We start from the raw sequence: 8,499 nt of genomic DNA on the forward strand, positions 1-8,499 counted from the left end.
ACGGTCCGTCGTGACCACGATGATCCATCACGAGGTCCGTCGACTCAGCCGCATTTTGGAAGATTTCCAGCAATTAGGATCCTTGTTTAATTAGGTTTTTGTTTTTTTATAATTAGTTCGAAAAACCTCATTTTTTAGGTTAGACACCAGATAGCAAAACTCTGTTAGGTTAGACTCTATTAGATTAGACATCATATTCTTAGACTTTGTGTATTAGTGTTGGATTTTGAGATTCTTGCAACTGATTTTTCGAGATTAATCAAGCAAACTTTTGGATTTTACTCTTTCTCATTGAAGTAAGTACATGAATTCTTTTCTACTATATTTGAATATTGTGTTTGTGGCTATGAGTAACTAAACTCCATAACTAGGGTCGTGGGAACCATAGGCAAATAATGAGATAAACCCTAACTAAAATAACAATTCTAGAGTAGTGTTTTGCGTGTATTAATAATTCTTTCCCTTAGAAATCTTTTTAACGGATGGCCAACGTTAGAACTCGCCTTAATGCTACTTGCTGGACCAAGGAGGTAGATAATAGGAAAAGAATTATTAACATAGATTTAGTGTATACTATCTAATAGGCTAATATTGATTGGTACGAGGTAATAACATAGTAAAATATCGAATACGATACTTAATATGAGGTAAGGATAAGGGTTAGGATAGCAACACATGTAGCCGGACCAAGGTGCGGAGTAAGATTTTCTAGTTGCCGGACCAAGGATTTAAAAATACATAACTTATCACTTTGCATGCAAGATACTAGGAAAGAATTGTTATAGTTAGAGTTATCAAGTTATGAACATGTGGGGAACACGTAAACCCTAGTTACTTTGATTAATTGATTAAAATCCAACATTCAAAGTTGTTAAGTGTCTCTATCAAGTTTGTTAATTAATTTTACTCATTTAGAAATAGAAACCCCCCTTTATTGTTTTTACTTTCCAAGGAAGTCATTGACCAAACAATAGTAATAACAGGTTGAAGTTAAGTCTAGACTATTTTCCTCGAGGAAACGATCCCAACCTCACTAGTTGAGTTATTTACTTGACACGACCGCTTTACTTCTTATTTGAGCAGTAAGTTTGAGCGTATCAAATTTTTACCATCGCCTCCTTGAGCTAATTCATGCCCTCATAGGTGGCCTCTTCCTAAACACCGATTTTCTCTTCATCGATCTCACCCTCAGACTCAGCAGCCATCTCATCAGCTCTAACTTTATCTCTGGTGGTAACCGAAGGCACATCAGAATAGATTGAAATATTTGTGTCCAGGTAATCAGGAATCTCCATAGTCTTAAAAGTCATCGACATGATAGTGTACTTCAAGTTGTCCACGTCTTTCTTTAACGCTACAATTTCAGCCTTTAATACCATCATCTCATGAGTGGCTCCTTGAACTCTCACACACACATCTATCCGTATCATAAGGGCATCGATTACATTTTTAAGAGATGCCAAAACCTCTGTGACATCTCTCTAAATCATCCAAGGAACTGCAGCCTCTAACCTGGAGGCACACACATCTACAGAATAGGCTATATGCCCTATCCATAGCAGCATGCGCTAGATGAGTGAATGTCCGGACACAGCACTTGTAGCAGACCTAGAAGACAGAGCGGTATTTGAAGAACTCATAATCTTATAAGGGGGTAGATCTAGGAATACATAAAATCCTAGTGGCTAAAGTAGGCAATATTGGATCTATAGGTAGTATCTCAATATAACCAGCTAAGGATGTATTAACCAGGGATGCCCTTTTCTTCTCAACCTCATCCATCAAATACTCGGCCTCAATGCACCGGATGTCAGTAGAGGAAATAGGAATAACATCTACATCCTTCTTCTTATCATGTAGCACCCAAGCTCATTTGCACAACTCAATGATCAATAAATTAAAAAGGGAGAGATGTTTGTTGTTGCCGAGCTCTCATAGCCATCTCTTGTGTGATAATCACACCTATATTGATGTGCATCCTTGGAATGATAATCCGAGACAGGCCATCTTTTTGTGATGGAGGATGGACTCATTTTGGGATGGCATTATTGTTCTACTAAGGAAGACGAACAAATACCTCCCTTCCATATTGAGGTTTTTCTTCTCAATTTGAACTCCGGTCTCGATCCACTTTGGAGTACTATCAGATTAAAGAGGGGACAACCATCCTTCCATATCGTCCAAAGATATTTTCTTGATCATACTCTAATAGTCATTTTTAATGTTGGCATTTCATTCCAAAACAATGTTTATGTCATCACTATCACACTTTATCTTCTTTTCCCTGAAAACAACATGGTCTACTAGCTAGAAGGTAGCAGCCTTTCTTTTTTCTTGTAGAACCAAAGCTTCATAGGAAGTGTAGAGATCCCGGACCCAATTATGAGTGTATGGACCCCGGGGTTTAGTAAAGATCTGAAACTTTTAAGACTTCACGGTACGCCATATTTTTGGTTATCAGTCTATTGCACCATCTATAGATAACCTCTTCTCCTCAATAATAGTCTTCAGTCCATCGGCCCTTAGTGTGTTGAGAAATTGGGGAGGAGGACCCTATATAGGTTCTTTGTGATCGTAGTTGGATATGGAATTAGAGAACGAGTAGTGGTCTGAGTCATCTGGATCATAGGCAGATCATGCATCCTCTTGGAGTGCATTTCATCTCTCTAGGAAAATAATAGATAGTCATCCTCATCCTCAAAGATGATAATCTGAGAATCCTGATGTTCCCTCTCAATTTCAAATATGGTAAGGTGAGTCGCGTTGACTCCCTCACTGTCAGAGTTGACCTCTGGTGACTCAATTGCAGACCCCTTACCTTTTCTTTAGTGTTTCCCACCCGTGGAAGGAAGTTGGTTGCCTTTACTTTGGATGTCGCTGCATCCTCATTTATGATGATCCATTATTTCCATTTGCAAGGCGGAATGTCTCTTCCTGGTAACTTAGCTCTAGTCGTATCTGTAAATCACATCGAAGTCACTTAGGCGAGCCAGGTCGAGCTCATCAAAAGTACCAGCTTGAAAAAATCTTAGAAAAAGGCATATAGATGACAATGATGGCCTTTCCAGGAATTACTGACACCACTTGGCGAACCTAGACTAGTCCACTGAATATTACAGTGTCTTTTCGGGTATAAGGGCGAAGAAAGCGAGATCAAAGGAACCTTTCGGTGAGACTTTGAGTGAAATTTGTGAGCTCAAGTTTCTACCGAAATTTACATACTCAACCAAGACAAATTAAGATGTTAAGGGCAATCAGGGGGATGTTGGTGTACCGCTGAACGTCTCGGCGAGCTCGACCCAGCTCACAAAACTTCCCAACATGCCGAATTTCAACCCTGTATCCCAAAAGCAATAGAGTAACACCAAAGTTAATATCAAACATGCACATTACTCAGTTAACACTAGACCCACTCGACTCATGCCTTCGGGGTAGTTACACTTCCCCCAACTTGGACAAAATTGGTATTACTTAGACTCCACCCAATAAACCTAATGCAAATTTACTTCAATCCAACAATTTAATTCAAAAAAAAACAATTTAATTCTAATGCATTAAACACGGGGATTCATCAAAGCGTTTAGGCACAAGTTCAAAACACAAAATAGGCAATCCAACACATGAAACATGATTTTAATAATTACCCAACACAAAAATACACAATTTTATCGAAAGTATTTGAGTTTAACCACTAATCAAAGGTGTGGGATTCGGGAAACTAAGTTGAATGTCGATTTGAGAATTTGATATGTTAGGCAGCAAAGTAATACCAATCCGAGCAGCATATCAAACACACAAAATGAATAAAAATAGGAAATTAAGGAAGATTAAAGTATGGATGAGAGTTTACGGGGTTAGAAATGAGAGAATCTAAAAGATTTTTGAAAATTTAAATCGTTTGGACTTTTTAAACCTTAGAATTTCTGACCCTTTCAATGGTGTTAGTCGACCACTACGAAACACTCAGCGATGCATCGAGGGGTGAGTTAACTCACCAATTTTTTAAGGTCCTCCAGTCAATTTGGCGATCCCAAACGACGAGCAAAATCGGGCTCCTTGACTTTCTCGGTGAGTCGCCAATTTAGAAATTGGCCCGCCATGTTTTACAGACTTCCAATTCATGTTTTGTCGTTCTGATGTTTTTCCAACTCAGGCTCGCCAACCTCCTCGGTGAGTCATCGACCAGACTCTTGGCTCGTTAAACCACCTATTTTCAAACACACTTCACCTTTGAACCTGCATAATAAACACTCATTATGCAAAATCAAACTTAAAGCATCAAAAATGTGGGTTGCCTCCAAAAAAGTGTCTTAGTTAACGTCATGGCAGGAATCAAATTTCTTTTTTAGGGTTTTCCATAGTATCACTAGAAAACTCCCCCTCCCCTTCCATTGTCGTAGGTTAAAATACGACAGAATCTAACCCATTTGGGTCTTCAATAACTTGATAGAGACTGAGTGAGAGGTCAGCATCAGGTTTAGAGTTGATACATCCTCCTTCATTTCCTTCAACAATTTATCAGACACTTCAACCTTGTTGGGAATGTATGAGAGCATGTCTTTCGTGCAGCCACCCTCAAAATATTTGGGTCGTTGACGCTTATGGGGAGGAACATACCTATATTTCTTCCCCCTCTCTTTCCTTCCAAGTGGAATTAGGATCATGCAATCTCTATCACGATCCCTCCACCTTTTTATCTATTCCAACCATAATTTCCACCTGCTCTTGGTAAGTTAGAACGATAATCCTCCTTGGTTTCCTAGGAAGTTAACTTCCTCATTGTACATTGCTTCAAATTGGGTTCATCAGGGTACACTCCACAATAACATCAACATTAACCATGTTCTTACAAAAACCCATAACATTTTTAGCCAAGATATCCAGTTGGGTAATCATATTTGACCTTTTTTGTGATCTCTCTTGATCCTTCTCAATCTTCTCTTTTGTCATTCTAAAGTTGAGAGGAGAAACTTGGTCCTCACGAGTGTACCATGCCCTATTGATCTTGGTCATGCAATCAAGGAATTGGGAACCTACTTCATAGGGTTGTTGCACTATACCACCGGGAATAAGTCGATCAACAAGTCCTTTGTTCACTAAATTGATGCTCCTATATAAGTATTGCAGCAACAAGTTGTTGGGAAATCCATAAGTTGGGAATTGCAAGACCAACTTCTTAAACCTCTGCCACGTTTTATGGATTGGCTCACTCTCCTAGTGCTTGAAAATTTAGTATTATTCCGTAGTGTCATTATCTTTGATGGAGGAAAAATATCACTTTGAACACTATGAACAGCTCTATCCAAGGAGTGATAAAATCTTTTGGCGACTCAGCCAACCACTTGCTTGGCTCGCACATTAGATAAAATGGGAACAACCTCAAACAGCCTGATTCTTGCGATAAGTTCTTAAATGAGAACGGTCCATAGACAACAACAAATTTTATGATATACTCATGGGATACTCATGAGTCATCCCTCCAAAACAAACCCTTCAGTTGTAGAAGCTGCAGCATGGTTCTTGTGATGTAAAAAACAATGTTACCTTCGGTCAGAGGTAAACTAATGGACCCAACACAACCCATTTGGACTAGGTCATTGATATTTGGGTGATTGACATCCTTTAGGTTCCAAACATCATCTTGGTGGGCCCCTTGTCTACCATTACTTCTGTTAACACTCATTGCTTCCTCTATTTTAAAAAAAACAACACAAAACAAAATATAAAATAAGCAGATTTAACTATGACTAATAGGAATACAATTCAACTTCACCAAAAGAATTTCAAGCAACACCACTCCCCTGTAGCAACGCCATTTTGATTTAATGTTTGAAGCACACTTATTCTAATTATAAATGCAAACAAATGTTAATCAGCATAAAAATCTAACAAAGGAGTTGGGGTCAAATCCCATAGGGAGAGATACGCGTTCAAAATCAATTAGGAAGTAAAAATGTATTCTAATTAGCCATAGGAATAGAAATTGTCGAAAAAGACATGAAACAAATTGAAGAGGTGAAACAAATGTCAGGTGGGGGTTTTTGGTTTGCAATTATCAACTAGAATGTAGTCAAAAATAATTTGAAATAACAATATGTAGATAGATTCTCGGGATGTAATCGATTATAGGCAAATTTAGATATATGTGCAATTGAAACTACTATTAAACAACTATGTATTAGTGAATAAGCTAGACTTTAAGAAAGATAGCTTTATCTCGAACAACTATCCCGAATCAGGTGATTTCTGTCAAACATCAACAAGCATGACAATGAATAACAACCCACACCTTAATTCATCCACTCTTTTGATCTAGGTTGTTAGGATTGGGTTTATGGTTCACTCGCTCAGCAAAAACCCCAGCTCATCCTAAACCTTCTCTCTCATGAAAGCTAAGAACAGAAATGTAGAACTGCAGACGCAATTACAATTCATAAATCAAGCCTCAATTAATGATTAAACTCACTTCAGTTTAGCATTTAAACTAGTAATTGACAGTACCCATAAACTAATTCAACCCATAATCACATCCCAAGAATTGGAGTTTTAGCCACACATCATAAAAGAGTAAAAATGATTACCAAATCGACTAGACATCACCTGGTAAGAGAGATTTAGTCTTTACAATGCTCAATTTTAAGAATATTCAAAGTCCACTTTCAAAAACCTCCAAATTGAATCTTTAAAATTCTCGAAAAGCTATAAAAAAAACTCTAGAGAAAACTCTTCTAAACTAATTTAGTCTTGTCCAACTTATTCAACATATAGTTGTCCTAAATAAAATGTACAAAGTCTAATTTATAAGTTCCAAGAATAAGCCCCGAAGGGCCGTTTGGAGAAGTAGGTCGCGTTCGCTGAGCCACTCGGCGATCATCCCATTGATAACCTTCATCGCCTTTTTTCCTTGTCACTCAGCATCCTCATGTTCGGTAACTTTAGGCGATCTCTCTTTATATTGAGGAACTATTTGACAATTCACCGACTGCTATTTTTCGTCCCCAACTTGGTTTGTTCCTTCAGATCTTGGCACATTGGACCTTTAGGTGGTCAAATTAGCCACTCGATAACACGCCACGTGCTTTTCGTGATCTTCAGGCTCAACCTTCTTTATTCCTTCATCTTGTTTTGTTCCTTTTGCCTATTAGTATCCTTGCTTTGCTCTTTAATACATATACCTACAAATCAAGGCTTAAACATCAATTTATTGCCAAATTAAGCATTTGAGGACACTAAATATATACAAATAAATCCCTAAATGAGTCCAAATCTCGGACTCATCACCTACACCTTAATCAATCATTGTACATTATAGTCTATTCTGAATCGTAGTTAAGTGGGTTGACTTAGTCAATCTTTCACCCACTAGCCAAATAAAATAAATCTTTTCCAAGGTCTTGGAAATACCAACAACAAAATCCATCTATATCATTTTCCACTTCCATTCCAGTATTAGCATTCTCTAAAGCAAATATGTCGGCTTTGATGCGTATATTTTGTGTGGTAATTTTGAAACTTAGCCACAAACTCCATTGTATCATTTTTAATTCCCAACCACCAATACAATTGCTTCAAGTCTCGATACATCTTGGTAACACCTTGACGAATTGAATGCCGCAAACCATGATATTCTGTAAACAAATTTTGAATCAAGTCGACTACTCGTGGGATACAATCCATCCTTTAAAACTGAGCACACCCCCGTATCTAAACTTGCATCTTGTGCCTTACATGACACTGAATTATTTCTAAGCTCCCTCAAATTCTCATCTTCGCATTATTTGGACTTGATCTCCTCAATGAATGTGGCCCTCACCTTTATGCTAGCTAACACCCCACCTTTTCTGAGATACTCAACTGCATGAACTTAGACTCCAAATGTTGAATTCCTTTAGCCAAAGGTCGCTTGGTCACATCTATTCACCACATTCCAACTTAATGTGTTTGCCACTATATTAGCCTTAGCTGCAGGGCTGGCTCCTATGCTTATCTGAAAAAGGCATTGGCCTTAGGCCCCCAATTTTAGGGAGCCTCAATTTTTTTCCAATAATAAATTATGAGTTAATTTTTTTAATAAAATATTAATTATTTATGATAAAACGTATTTTTTAAAAGATACTATTATTTTATTCTTATTAATCCCATTTAAGTAGAAGAAAGGAAGAAGAATTGTTTTATTTTCTCACTGTCTCCATGCGCATATTCACATTATTTTATTCTTTTAACTCTTTTTACACTCTATTCTTTAGATTTTTTATAAGTTGGAGTAATACTCTATCAAAAATATGAATCAATACTCGAAAAGTGCTTAGCAAAGTAAATTGTAAATTCTTTTTCTATTTCTGCTTAGATTTTCAAGTATTACAACAAGCATAGAAAAACAAGGGGTATACAAAATTATCAACTTCTTGAATTAAATTATTTGTTAACAATTTATAATAATTTCCCGAGTAAGCAAATGTTTTTCATCAATTGATAAAATACAATAAATCATTTACAAAA

Source organism: Solanum lycopersicum, chromosome 4 (assembly GCF_036512215.1).
Source record: "Solanum lycopersicum chromosome 4, SLM_r2.1".
NCBI classification, from domain to species: domain Eukaryota; kingdom Viridiplantae; phylum Streptophyta; class Magnoliopsida; order Solanales; family Solanaceae; genus Solanum; species Solanum lycopersicum.